Source organism: Natator depressus, chromosome 2 (genome assembly GCF_965152275.1).
Source record: "Natator depressus isolate rNatDep1 chromosome 2, rNatDep2.hap1, whole genome shotgun sequence".
Taxonomy (NCBI): Eukaryota; Metazoa; Chordata; order Testudines; family Cheloniidae; genus Natator; species Natator depressus.
Window position 1 is genome coordinate 261,341,577 of NC_134235.1, and position 15,305 is coordinate 261,356,881.

At 50.8% G+C, this 15,305-nt stretch overlaps 1 pseudogene; it reads right to left on the reverse strand.

Moving 5' to 3' along the window:
- Nucleotides 1-3,909: 3,909 nt before the first annotated feature.
- Nucleotides 3,910-14,800, reverse strand: LOC141983406 (uncharacterized; annotated as a pseudogene).
- Between the last annotated feature and the right edge of the window lie 505 nt (nt 14,801-15,305).

Here is a 15,305-nt window from a genome sequence, read left to right on the forward strand (position 1 = left end):
TCCTGGTGGTGAACAGGTGTGTGGAATGCAGCATCCAGCCTCCGCAATACAGACCTCCTCTTGCTTCCGGCTCGGCCTCCTACTTAAAAGACTGATGGTTTTTACCGTAGGTAACGAGGGTGAGAACCAATTGCACTGATTAGTCAGTAACAATTCCAGTTCTATCACCGTAACCCGATGCTCAATTTCTTGCACTCAATGGCTTAGCTGTAAATGGACAATAAAAAGGTTTATTACAAGGGCTGTGGCTGGTTATTATCTTGGAATAGGACCTGAGTTCAGGTCAACTGTTGGTCTTTTATTTAAATGTTCTGATGGTGGAATATGTCTGGGCCAAATCCCAATGGACCTTGGCAGGAAGCTGGGGGAAAGAATCCTTCCCATGCGCGGCTTCCTCCGTTCTCCTGGGAGGCAGGGGAGGACTTCAGCCAGCCTCGTCAATAAGAGGGTGCCTGGAGCATTAGGCCAAAAGCACACAACTTGTTTGTCATGTCTCGTCCAGCGTTAGCGAGATGCCAGGAGTTCTCCTGGAGCAGGAGAGGCAGGGAGCTGTACAGGGTTGGGTGCCAGCCTGGGAGCTCGGGCCAGTTCTGCCATTGACTTACTGGGTCAGCTGCTCAAACTTTGCAGACATCTGAAAAGTTTGGCACCGTTCCTTGCTATTGTCCTGTTGGATGGGTGGCAACACCCAGAGCGCGCAATGCCCTTGCCTGCCAGGCAAACGCAGGCTCTGCCTGGGGCCCGAGAAAGGGTGACCTGGCTTGCAGAAGGGATGGGCTCTCAGAGCTCCTACCTACGTTGGTGGCGAACTGGGAGTGTCCAGCCCCGCTGAAAAATCCGCCCATTCCTAGGGGACTCACTTCAAGCACCTGCATGTGGCCAGTGCTTCTTGGCTCTTATGAGCTGTGGCTTACACACATCATCTAGCCTTAGCGTTTGGGCATGTCCGCCATCTGCCTGCCCCTGCCCTCTGTGTCTTGCTGGTGCTGACGTACGTGGACGAGGATTCCAGCTCTGCTCTCTTCAGAGCCGTACGGAGGGAACTGACATCCTCACTCCATGCCATGATGCTGCAGTGACTGCATCCCTTCGTCCTCCGTTGCCCACACCAGGCGTGTGCTGGGTAGGCGCAGTCGTGCACTCAATGCTGAGATGCTGTAACGCACAATGTGGTTTGTTACCAGCTAGCTTTTCCTGTAACAGCAATAAGTTTGGAACATAGTATCTTAGCACCAGTAACCTGATGGTGCTCTGAGCCCTTTAGAAATAGGAATCCTCCCCCCCCCCGGCCCTTTTTCCGGAGGAGTACAGAGAGGTGCAGTGACTTGTGTGAAGGAATCCATGACAGAGCTGGGTCTAGAGCCCCCATCGGATTTATCTATTGGGCACGATTCACAGTGATCTCTAGGTATTGCATCTCCTGCCTTCCCAGCCTGTACATTAGCTACACTGGGGTCCCTCCTATAGGTTGATCCATGTAGCCCCCACCACTCCACCTGGAGCCAAGCTGCTGGGAGAAGGAGCCCTTGGTAAGTTCTTCAAGGGGCTCTCCAAATCTGGGCCTCAGAGCCAGGTTGCGCCTGCAATGTGCCCTGGACTGGCCTCTGGCTGTGGTCCTGTCTCAACAGTACTCTTGAGTGTGTGCTGGCGGCCAAGCACCCCGGCCTTTCCCAGCTAGGCTACAGCTCCAGCCCCAGCCCCAGCCTGGGCCCTGATCTGCTTGTACAGCCAGCTTCCCACAGCCCTCCCCTGGCTGCTTGGGCCAGCGCTGGACTGGGACCGGTGGCCATTGCTGCTGCCCATGCAGGGCTCTCACTCTGGGGGCGTCAGGCTGCCTGTAGCTGAAGAGCCAGGCCTACCCTGAGTCCTCTCCTCTTGGCTCCTGTCATATGCCCAGCTCAGGGCCTTCACTTACCCTCCCTCCCTGGCCCATGCCAGGCTGGTCCCTGCAGCCCTCCTCCCAGCTTGTGCAAGGACCCTATTGCTTGCCCCGCAGGGGAGGAGCCCGGAGTGGCTGTTATAGCATTACTGCAAGCCATGGGTCCCTGGTGGTTGATAGGACAATTCAGGGGCACTTTGAACCCTAGCAATCTTCTTAAGTCGGCCCCTTCTCCCCTATGTATTTATTTGCTATTGCCACCCCCAAGGGTGCTACCCCTGCCTTGCCAGCTGGGATTGTTTAGCATCAGTAGGGGCCTGAACTGGTCGGTCTGGCATCCGCCACCCACGGAGCTGCTCTGAGCACGGCTCAAGGATTGTGACCAGAGCGTGACTGAACCAGCCACTGGCCGAGACAGTGGTGGAGCAGGCCTCTCCGGCTGGGACCATCTACTCACACTCCATCCATAGTCCCAGTGGAGGTGGACGGTTCTCATCAAGTGACCAACAGTGAAATATTTAATGCTAATGATGTTTAAATTGTCATCATTTGGGTTCAGACTCAACACCTCCTTGAGATGAATGGGGCACTTTACATCTTGCTTTTGGGCCTAGTCCTAAATAACAGCGGCCATGAATTGCAACCCAGAAAGAGGCTCCATTCCAAGAAATATTAAAATCACACTGTAATAGGGATGCACCTGGCTTTTACAGCTCCCTACAGGAAACCCTGTGGTTCTACTATACCCTGCCCCAGGAGAAGAGCAGCGAAGGTGGGTCATCCAGGCCTGCCTAGGGAGGCCTCAGGGAAGCAGCCAATCAGACCCCAGCTGGCTCAGATAAAAGGATCTGCAGGGGCTCAGCAGTCAGTTCCTGGTGGGTACCAGATGGGCGAGGCAGGGTGCCCCTCTCCAGCTGCAGAAGCTTGAGGGACTACCAGAGTTAGGTTCCGGCAGCATTTGCTGAAGCTGGAGAGAGAGGCCCCGAGAACTTTTAACCCTGAGGTAAAGGGTGCTGATAAGAGGGCCGCAGGAAAGGCCCACAGAAAGAGCAGCAAAGACTTGCAATTGGGCACTCTGTGGCCTGAGGTGGAACCTAGAGCAGGGGGCATCTAAGCTTCCCCCACCGACAAAGTGGTGTAAACCTGGACGCCTGAATGAAGGGCTGAATTTAAAGGGCCCAGAGCTGGGGCTGAAAACTCTGGGGAGGGCAGACAGTTCCACTGGACTTTGGAAGGGGTTTATTGTGACTGTGTGAGCCAGCCAGAGGGCTGAGCCCCTGAAGACCCGCCAAGCCTGGTCAACAACCTACAGGGGGGTGCCAGAAGCGGGAAAAGGACTGCGGTACCACACCCAGCCACCAGGAGGCACTCAAGAGGTGAATGTCCCCCATTACAAGCACATTCAGTGTGGGGATGGTGGAAGTTGATCCCAGTGATAAGAGGGCTGCTCTGACTCAACACACTCAGCTTATAACTAACTAGCTGCCTGTAGCTAGACGGGCTCTCTGCTGCCCTTCAGACTCTGCTTCAGGGAAGTGAGGCAGAGTGCAATTTAACCACTTAGCATGGAAAGGAAGTTAAGACCTGATTCTACATCCATTGGACATCACTGAGCAGCTTTCCATGGGATCAGGCTGTCTCTGGACAGAACTTAAGTACATTTTCAATACAGCTAGATTAGGGATGGCCAGCTACTCTGGAAGGGGGGAAACACTGGTACAAATGGGTTAAATAAATGCATTCTACCTTGGGTCCGCATTGGAAGTTCATGGGAATTCTGCCAGAACACCACATTATGGGTTGAGGCTGCAGTTAATTTTGTAGTAAGTCGTCTGCTTTGCTGACCCAGGGTCACTACAGATTCACGCCTATGGGAATGCTGCTGTGGTGAACACTTATTTCCCTGCCTCCAATGAAATGGTGGGAGGAAAACGGGTCACTGCCGTTTCACTTCTTCCTATGGAGTTGGGTTCAAAAACACGGCGTCTACATTTGGCTTTTTAAAGAGTTTATTTAAACTCACTTCTTCAAGTGGGCTTAGAATCCAGCTGCGTATATTTAAACACACCTATGTAACCTTCAGGCTAAGGTCTGTACGCTCACACAGTCACATAACCTTCCTTGTCTTTGTTCCCCCCTCCTGTGACAACTCCTGCTGTCAGGTTAGCCAGTTGGGGTCAGGACTCAGTATCCACAGTCTTGCACCTGCTCCTTTATTATTTAGTGTCATACATTGGTTCAAAATGGATCAACACTTCTCCTTTGTAAGAGAGTAACAAGCACTCGAGATGGGACTGGGGGCAGAGTACAGCTTGCATTTGCCTGTCCATCTTCAGTGTCCTGCCCTTCATGACTTCAGTAGGTTTCGGAGCACCAACGGGGTGGTTCCCGCTAAGAGCCCTGGGGTTGTAAGCCCTGCTTTCCTCCCAGCATCTGCCTGAGCGGCCTGGGCTCATACGTAGGAATTGCCACCTCTTGGACTCTCGTTATCACTGATTGTTACGTTCATCGGTAATAAACTAAACGTGTTTGATTTCCTAGATAATTGGTTTAAACTGAGTTTTGAGTAACTAAGTCACACATTATCCAAAGTCATGTACAAGCATGGCCACGGAGGCACAGCCCAAGGCCAGACAGGCAGAGCCAGGATTAGAATGCAGGACTTCCAATCCTATGCTCACCCAAAGGACCTATTTTTAGTGGCCAGGATAGGGCTGGCTCCAGCCCCCAAGGCCATGCATGAGCAGTCCTGTCCGGTCTCTAGAAAAACCAACATGCAAGTGGGCAATAGGTCACTTACCCTCCATTCTTTCCATAGAGTCTTTACACAGGGGAACAGTGGTAAACCACAAAGTAGTCTACAGCTCCTAGCTAGAAGAGAATGGACATGTGCAAACCTGAAACCATGGGAGCCATACACAAACTGTACATATAAAACAAATCTGTGATGAGAATTCTAACAAGACACCAGCTGCAGGATATGAGGCACCCCCCTGCTGTACACAAGCAGGGGGGGGGGGCGGAGGAATCTAGCTATCAAAAGTTTCTAGTCAGTTTCCAGTTTAGCCGAGTCTGCCACATAGGCTCAGGTCTCCCTCCCAGCTCCAAGGGTGAGCGATCTCTGGCAGTGAATGTTCCTCCAGCGCTCAGGTGGTTCCGTAGCTTTGGCTGCTATATGATAAATACAGACATGGAGACCGAACCTGCAAAAACTAAGGATGTGACTGGTCCCAGGGAAGTCACATGCTTAAAGTTAATCACGCATGTAAGTGCTTTCCAGATCAGGGCACGGTGAGTGTGTTAACTCGCTGTACTGTATTTGCTTCGCTTGTTGGAAGATACGTGGCAGGCCAGAACCTATGTCTGCATTAAGGAACCCAGGCTTCAGTCTTTGGGGAAGCCTCCAGGTGATCTGGCTCCACTCCATGCGCCCTCTGATGGTCTTTCAGCAACTGCTTATATCGGAAGCTTCTCCTGCATTCGCTGCACTGGGGAGGCCTCCCTCCAGCGTGGATCCGCTGGTGTTTCAGGAGATGTTCTTTCCGGATGAAGCTCTTCCCACAGTCACTGCACTGATGGGGCCGCTCCCCCGTGTGAACGCGCAGGTGCTGGAGGAGATGGTACTTCTGGCTGTAGCTTTTGTCACACTTGGTGCATTTGTAAGGCCTCTCCCCCGTGTGGACTCTCCGGTGGCGGGTGAGCTCTGACTGGCACTTGAAGCTCTTCCCGTAGTCACTGCATTCATAGGGCTTCTCCCTGCCGTGGTTTCTTTGGTGCTTTACGCCGCTCTCCACAAGCCGGACGATGGCATCCGTCGGCACGGCTCTGCTGGTGGCTTAGGAGGTCCTGCTTCCCCGAGACGCTCTTCCCGCAGGGGATGCGCCGCTCCGATCCCTCGTCCAGGTGGACACGCTGGTGATTCCGCAGGCGATATTTCTCGGCATAGCTTTTGCCGCACTTGTTGCACTGATGGGGCCGCTGCCCCGCGTGAATCAGCTGGCGCCGGAGGAGGCTGGAGAGGTAGCTATAGTTCTTGCCGCACCGGGCGTGCGGGTAGGGCTTCTCACTGCCATGGCTCGTCTGGCGCCTTACGAAGCTCACCTTGAGGCGGAAGCTCTTCCCGCACTGGGCGCTGCTGTAGGGGTTTTCACCGGTGTGGATCCTGTAGTGCCTGGCCAGCTTGGATTTCTCACCGACGCCTTTCCCACACTCTGTGCATTTATAAGGCCACTCCCCTGTGTGGATCTGCTGATGCGAGACAAGCACGAACTTTTGACTGAAGCTCTTCTCGCAGGTTGCGCACTGGAAGGGCCTCTCCCCAGTGGGCAGCCGCTGGCGGCTCTGGAGGTGCTCCTTGCGGCTGTAGCTTTTGTTGCACTGGTCGCATTTATACGGCCGCTCTCCCCTGTGCATCATCTGGGGCCGCATGAGCGCCGAGTGGCACTTGAAGCTCTTCTGGCGTTCGCTACATGGATAGGGCTGCTCTTGGTGTGGCATCTCTGGTGCTTCACAAAGCTGATCTTGAGCCTAAAGCTCTTCCCACAGTCAGCACAGGTGTAGGGCCTCTCACCCGTGTGGTGTCTCTCGTGCGACAGGAGAATGCCTTTCGAGTGAAGTTCCTCCCACACTGGGCACACGCACAGGGGGCTATTCCTGCATCGCCCCTGAGCTGGGCAGCAACAGGTTTGAGTTCTCTTTCATGCTGAGTAAGTTCCCCCAGGGTGTTGCCTGGAGAGCTGACCGAAGTGCAAGGACTCTCAACGGCTGCTTCCCGTTCAGCATCCTGGAAAGCTCCCTCCTCTGCTCGTCCTGACAACGGCCCAGGTAGCTCCAGGTCGGTAGGACCTTCTTCAGGGCGTTGCTCCTCTGTTTTGATCATGAGCTCAGCATCTGCTGGCACAAAAGAGAGAATCAGGACATTGATGTCACCTGGCTCGGATGAAGGACATCTCCAATACATAATGCAGAAAGGGCTGGCAGCAGCGTTAGTCTAGAAGGGAAAAGGTAGATGAAAGGACAACTTTTATTAGAGCAAAAACCACAGTGTATAACACACAAGCTTGGTGGCCAAACCGTTTCCTCTCTGGGGCTTGTCATCTGGTACCTGCGCAGGCTCCACCTACAGCACCTCTGCTCCCCTGCCTCCTTCCTGTCTGACAGACACTCCTGCTGGCTTACTCACCTTTGCCCTCCCACACACATGCCACAGGATGTCGGAGCACCCAGAATGCTTTGCAGCATACTGGCCTTCCTGCTGGGGCGTAGTGTGAGACACACAGGAAAGGCAGGTCAGCACGGCAGTGGGAAACCAGAGGTTTCAAAGTTGGAGTGAGGAATGGGATTTATCTACAATATTCTCGTCCATTGCCAGGGGAACACACTTCAGGGTTTGGAAATCTGTACACAATCAATGGTTTTAATCGGCTTGAGTTTGGGATGGCTACACAACTCAGGAGTCACATAGGTTATCCCAAACAAGGGCCAGGTAAGCCTTTCGATAGGACTGCACCAACATGCATTCTGCGTATGCCACAGGTTACAGAACTAACTAACCAATGCCTTTTGCTGGGATTCTTTTTGTATCCCTCTGCCTTTGAAGCTAGTCTCCCTTCGCTACCAAGATTCTAAATCTTTCAGATGAAGATGGAGTCATCAACATTTCTAACAGGGGCCTAAAATAACTTTTCTATATTTGTTTCTATGTTTATTCTCAGAAGCAAGTGCTGTGCATCCTGTTGGGAAGCTGGGGATTTCCCCCTTCAGGTGAAATAAGCTTCCCCTTTCTAGTCCTGCAGAGTTGTAATACATTGGGCCTGAAGCCAGTCAGTTCTGAATCAGTGACTGACTGAGCCTTGCGCAGATGAGCAGGCTTTGATTTGAAGCTGCTCAGAGGTAGAACACTGCACGTTCCAGGTGAGATAGATAAATGGGCAGAGGGCAGGCATGGTGCAAGATAAATGAAGTTTGTCACAAGGTTCTAGAATTCATCACATGCACACAATTAATTTGTATAAGAGGACAAGAATGACTGAGAGCAGATTACAGGACCAAAACCAGAACCACTATCTGAATTGCATCAAAGCAGTGTAACATCAGACTGTTAAGAAGGCGTCCCTGTCCTAACAGGACCTGTCATCACCAGATAAAGAAACAGATTTTAAAATCTTTAAAGAAAACTTTGTTTGACATCATTTTGTCTGGCAAGGAATCACTTAACAGTTGTGATTGTGAAATCTGTACTTCCATTGTTTTGTCTTTATGGTCCCCACTTCTCTACTGTTTATCTGTATAGTCTTTGTCTGGTTTTTTGATTGTTTCTCTCTGTGGCATAACTAATTTTGCAAGATTTAAATCAACTAAAGTGGTGGGATCTGACTGGGTAAAGAATTATTTTGTAATGGGCTGTGATTGGTGAAAAACACTGTTTCGTAGTTGCATCCGATGAAGTGAGCTGTAGCTCACGAAAGCTTATGCTGAAATAAATTGGTTAGTCTCTAAGGTGCCACAAGTCCTCCTTTTCTTTTTGCGAATACAGACTAACACGGCTGCTACTCTGAAAACTGTTTGGTAGACTTTCGTTTAAAAATGATTGATTGGTTAAAGTAGAGCTAAGCAGGACTCAAGTTTAACTATATAAACTGGGGTCCAAAAGGAAGTTTTTTGGAACCTAACTTCAGGACACAACCCCAGATCAGAGTTGCCAGACCTCAACACCCTGCCAATCATAGTACACGGGAAGCTGGAGCCCCTGCCGATCTAATCTTGACTGGCCACCAGGAAAAGTTTGTCTGCCTTATTGGGAGTAGTGAGCAATGTATGCTTAGTGTGTGTATTCTGTTTGGTAACTGTTAATAATTAGAAGTTAAGGATAATACTGTGTACGGCTCTTTCATTGGTAAAAGGCCCCGCAAACTTGAGCCCTAGAAACTGGGTAAGGGTAGGTGCCTAAATTAACTGGGTTAGGCTTGAGTCCACGGAAGGGTAAAGGTAAGTGCCCTAGAGCGTGTGGGTAACAGGAGGGTACCTAACGTGACGCCAATTTTTTAAAAAGGCTCCAGAGGCAATCCTGGCAATTACAGGTCATTAAGCCTAACTTCAGTGCCAGGCAAACTGGTTGAAACTGGTTGAAAGTAAAGAACAGAATGATCAGACACTACGATGCACACAATGTGTGGCAGAAGAATCAACACAGCCTTTGTAAAGCCAATTCATGCCTCACCAATTTTCTAGAGTTCTTTGAGAGGGTCAACAAACATGTGGACAAGGGGGATCCAGTAGATCCAGTGTACTTGGACTTTCAGAGAGCTTTTGACAAGGTCCCTCACCAAACGCTCTTAAACAAACTAAACAGTCATGGGATAAGAGGGAAGGTCCTCTCATGGCTCAGTAACTGGTTAAAAGACAGGAAATAAAGGGTACAAATAAACAGTCAATTTTCACAGTGAAGAGCGGTAATTAGCAGAGTCCCCCAAGGATCTGTACTGGGACCAGGGCTGTTCAACATATTCATAAATGGTCTGGAAAAAAGGATAAACAGTGAGGTGGCAAAGATTGCAGATGACATAAAACTACTCAAGATAGTTAAGTCCAAAGCAGAATGTGAAGAGTGTAAGGGACCTCACAATACTGGGTGACTGGGCAACAAAATGGCAGATGAAATTCAATGTCGATAAATGCAAAGTAATGCATATTGGAAAACATAATCTGACCCAATTACACATACAAAATGATGAGATCTAAATAAGCTGTTACCCCTCAAGAAAGAGATCTTGGAGTCATCATGGATAGTTCTCTGAACACATCTGCTCAATGTGCAGCAGCAGTCAAAAAAGCAAACAGACTGTTAGGAATTCATTAGGAAAGCGATAGAAAGTATGACAGAAAATATCCTATTGCCTCTATGTAAATCCATGGTACGCCCACATCTTGAATACGGAATGCAGTTCTGGTCACCCCATCTCAAACAAGGTATCAGAGTTGGGAAAAGTACAGGGAAGAGCAACAAAAATTATTCGGGGTGTGAAACAACTTCCATATGAGAAGAGATTAAAAAGATCAGACTGTTGATCTCAGAAAAGAGCTGGCTAAAGGGGGATATGACAGAAGTCTATAAGATCCTGACTGGGGTAGAGAAAGTGAATAAGGAAGCGCTGTTTACCCCCTCACATAACACAAGAATTAGGTCACCTGATGAAATTAATCGGCAGCAGGTTTAACACAAACATAAGGAAGTACTTCCTCGCACAATGCACGCTCAATCTCTGGAACTTGTTTCCAGGTGATGTTGTGAAGGTCAAAAGTATAATTGGGTTAAAAAAATAAATTAGAGAAGTTGATGAAGGATAGGTCTGTCATTGGCTGTTAGCTGAGATGGTCAGGGACACAACATCGTGCTCTGGGTGTCCCTAAACCTCCAACTGTTAGATGCTGGGACTGGATGACAGGATAGATCACTCCAACTGCCCAGTTTTGTTCACTCCCTCTGAAGCATCTGGCAGTGGCCACTCTCAGAAGATAGGACACTGGGCTAGATGGAACCAGCATGCCCATTCTTATGCACCGACAAAGGCTAGTTACAAAGTTATGACAGATGTACAAAACAATGGAATTATAGGAGCTCAGGAAGGTTTGATCGGATTTCCACCGCTGTCTATTGTCATTCCTCAGTCGTTTAAATCTATTGCTCACCCATTCTAAGATCTGCAGGGATCTCTCTCTCCTCCGAGTCCTGCTGATCCTGGATACGTAGCTCCTCCTCCTGTTTAATCCAGGATGAAATCTCATGTGTAGGAACTGGAGAGTCTGTTCAGGGGAAAGAAGGAGACTGTGTTTTCCCAACATCCACAAAATGCTTAGAGATTGCTTTTCAAACACTTCGCTACCAAAAACCATTTCTTTCCTGAATAAATGTAAACAGGGTAATAATGAGGATTCAGAGAAAACTACCAGAGGACAATGGGCAGAAAGTCAGAAAGGGGAGTTATTACATTTAGAACCTATTGGGGTGGGTGGAGAAATCTAGGGTCAGAATTGTCTTGAGGATAAGGAACCCTGGGATATGAGAAATCCAAAGAGCCTGCCAGGATTTTGGAGTTTTAACCATGTCCATACCCATGCTGGGCTCCATGGGGATTTCTGTCTCTTCTGGCTCATCCCCAACACATGGCTCCTGTCCTCATTCAATCTGGGACAGGATGCTGGGTTTGGAAATCGCAGAGTCTGTTCATGGAGAAGAATAGAGCTCTTTGGTCTTTAATTACATAAAACTTGATGTGATTTTAAATGCCTTTTTGTCACTGAAGGTGCCTGCTCCTATGAACCAAGTTGCAGAAGTGTTAACGAAGAGCATGCAGAAAATGGAGATAGCTGGTGACAGGTGAGCTGGACTCCTGGCAGCAGATTCAGGGCTCATCAGATGGAGAGGAACACAACGCATTGTGCATCCTGCATAAAGATCTGGAGGCAGGTACTCACCTAGTGCAAACTGTCACAGCTCCATTCATTTCAATAAACAATTTACACCAGTGAGGATCTGACCCTTGGTCAATAACTCTGAGCCAGAGCCAACCCAGCTCTTGCCACATCACAAAATCTGTAATAAGCGAGTGAGAACTGATCCTTACCCAGGGAGATCAGAGTCTCATAGTTCCCCTTCATCACGTTCTTGCAAAGCTCCTTCTGCCATTTGGCTGCACTCTCCCATCCCTGCTCAGAGAAATACAGAGATGCATCAGACGACACTGGGACTGAAATCACAAGCGCTGCATACTTTCCCCCGGGGCGGAGAAAGGCTCCAGCAGCAGGGTAATACACTGATAAAATCAGCAGTGTAGACGGAGATGGAACTCCTTGGGTGTGCAGAGAGCCATGTAGGATACATACCCTAATGTTCTGGTGTGGTTCTACTCACCTAAACCGTGCCTCACTGTCTACACTGCTATTTATACCCAAGCTAGTGTATGAACTCTGCACACCGCCATGAGGAGCGTGCAGAGTAGACACACTCTACATGTCCACAAAGAAGCGATCAAGTCGCTTCAGTTAACTCCCTTGTTGGTGGATACACCTAACAGGTCAAAACTCGAATGTGCACCGAGGCAGAACTATCCTCAGCCATAGAGGCTAAAGGCCAATTTCTCTGCTGGTGGAATTCCACTGATTTTAGTATAGCTACATCAGCAGAGAGTTTGGTCCTAAAATAACATTGAGAGACCATGAGAAAAGACAACACAGACGGAAGAAAATCTCACCAGCAGGAGGTCAGCAATGTGAATGAATTTAGACACATAGGGACCCCTCCTACCGCAGGTCTCTGGAAGATGAGCCAACACCCCAGTAATTTGAATGAGAAGAGGCAGAAGATGATGTCAGAGTCTTTTTGAGAGTTACATCAGTGCTGACTGGGGGAATGGAACCAGAATTAAAGGGACAGGCAATCTCTCCCCCCTCCCCACCCAGATTTTATTCCTGGGTACAAAAGTATCTATCAATGAGATCCATATCGGCAGTGCCTTAAAGAACCTACCAGCCACAAGACACAAACACCCCTTCGATATCTGACAATCAGCTTTACCTCTGCTCTTCTGCACCAGCTGGGTTATTGTTACCTTAGGGACTTCTCCCTTAGTGCCTGGGGGGAGTCCCAGGATCCAGAAGTTCCTGTTCTTCAGCAGGTTCTCCATGTTCTCCAGCCTCCTCTGCAGCAGCCCATACTCCTGGATCAGAGTTCCCAGCACAGCCCACTTACTCTCCAGCTGGTTTCCAAACTCCACCATTGTTTCCTCACAGCTGACTAGTTTCTTCTCAGCTGTCCCCATTCTCCCATTCAGATTCAGCAACTGTGCGGCCTGAGAATCCACCTTCCTCTCTATGGCTTGAACTTCAGCCACCATGGTCAAAGAAATCTCTGCTGTTTGCAGCTGGGTTTCTCTAAGGGGAATTTCTTCAGGGTCAGCAGGTGGCTGCAAAGGCACCATGACTCTGCATCCCATTCTGGAGCCTATTTGAAAGGACAGAAATGGAAAGACATTTAGCAAGGTAAACAATACACAAGCTGCCACTCGCTGGATCTTTGTTCTAAGAGAGTCACTCTCCAGATGTGTCAAAGTCTGTCGATATTTTCATCATCAGCTGTGTTTTTACACTCTAACAATTTAACCTGCATCAGTCTGAAATTCAACATATGAAAACCTGAACTCCACCTGCAATACACTTTCAAACTGTTCTGATGTTTTCTGAAAAGGCCCCAAATTGGTCTCATCAACAGGTTCACATATTTTGGGACCTTTGTTTGGGTCAATAACTTCATATTACAAAACAGACTTTGTAGATAGTCAATACTCCGCCTGTGTTGTGCACTTTTCCCTATTTCAAAGCACTAAAGCTTTTGGTTTGAAAACTATGACCGTTAGCTTTTACTCCTAAGTTTCTGCTTAGAGCATGACAGGAAAACATCTCCACTAACACGGTCTTCTGCCTGAGTGACCCTGGGCCCAAAACGAAAGGAGAACAAGGATGGGTTTATGGTTAACGTACTGGACAGGGACTCAGGAGATGTGTGGTCTATTTCCATCTCTGCCACAGTCTCCTTGGGTAAAACTGAACAAGTCGCATTCCTCCCTAGATCAGACCCCACTGTAAATGGGGATGAGAAGAGTCCCTTTCACTTGTCCTTGTTCAGCCTTAGCTGTTTAGACTGCAAGCTCTTTAAGGCAGGGCCTGTTTCTCATGATGTGTAGATACAGTGTTCATCAGAATGTGGCCCTAATCTCAGTTGGAGACCCTAGCAGAGGTTGTAATGCACATCCTAATGCCATATGAATGAATGGTAGAATTATTTTTTTACTATTATTTAACAATCACCTTAAGCTGCCAAAATCAGCATCATCAGACAGCTCGGGGCATCTCCCCTGATTAGAAGGGAGGGAGGGAGGCCTAGTATTACATGGGTGAAATGCATGTTTCTCTACACTTTCAAACCAACATGCGTTGTGCTGGCCCAGGGACAGCAGCCCATGCTCCCCCAATGCGGTTAAGAGTCTGTGCCCAATATCTGGTCCCCCAGGCTAGCAGAGTGCGCTGTGCTGCAGGGAGAGGCCTTCACAAGCCTCAAGCGGCCCACTTTGTGCCAGCAGGCGTTGCTCTGAAAGGAGCTGCACCCGGATCTTGACTGAAGGGAGAGTCCTGATGATCTGGGACTTGAGACAGGCAGGTCAATCAGGGAGGATGATTGGGATGGGGAGGAGAAAGAAGACTAGAGAACCCAGCCAGACTCCTTGTATGAAACGTTTCCTCCCTCCACCGCCAGCAATCTGCACTCAGTTCAGGAACAGAGCTGGAATTTAGATCTCACTCTTTCCCAGCGCTAACAGCCAGGATGGTACACACAAACGCTCCCCTCACCACATCCCCGGGCAGTTTTAGGACACCAGAGCCAAAAGACTCTGCCAGGCCTAGAAGTTGTAGGACAGAGAACAGAGAAGACGGGGCTATTGTCCTTGACCCAGAGGGGACAAGTGAGACAAAGCCAATCTCTGCCCGGGGCGTGGGGGGGAGGAGTGCGAAAGGGGTCAGAGACAAGGTAACTTTGGAACCTCCCCCCTCTTCTTCCCCACATCAGGGCCCAGCCCGCAGCTTGCAGGGCTCTGAAACCCTGTGAAACCGCCGCGGGCGAAGCAAGCCCCCCGGGGTGCTGCCTGGCTGGGAGAGCGCGCGGAGGGCGGCCGAAGCAGGCCTTGCCCCAGGCCGGAGCCGCGGCCACTCGCCTTCCCAGCAGACTTTAGCCCCGGGGCCCCGGCCAGCAGACTTTAGCCCCGGCCAGCACCGCGCTCCCGGGGCCCGGGCCGGGCGGGGAGACGCTCCCGGGGCCCGAGGCTCCCCCGCCCGCCGGGCCCTCACCTGGGCAGCGGCCCGCTCGGCCATGGCCCCCCCGGGCGGGGCTGCTCCCGCGGGCCCGGCCCGGCCGAGCCCCGCTCCCGCTGCGGGCTGGGCAGAGTCCCGGCGCCGCCTCGCCACGGGCCGGCCCCGCTGCCGGGCGGAGCAGAGCGAGCGCGGCCCGGAGGGAGCCGCGGCCTGGCTGCCGGCAGGGGCCGCGCACCCCGCCGTTCCCGCAGGATTTGAACCCGTGGCCGCCCTGCGGAGCGGGCAGCTCTTCGCACGAGCCCTCGTGGGCACTGAGCAGCGCCGGGGCGGGTCTCCGGGGGTCTCTCTTGGGAACGTGCTTCCTCCTCTGGGGCGGAATGGAAGCGGGGCGGGCGATTAACCCAGCCCGGGGCTGACAGCCCTGGAGGTCCGTTCCCCCCCGCCTTCCACATCCACAGCCCGTTTTGCATCTGCCCAGTTCCACACCCACGGTGCCCGCTCCTGGGGGGCCAGCCCTGGGCCCTCCCCGATGACCGGCTCCCATGCAGGGTCCCTCCCTCTGCAG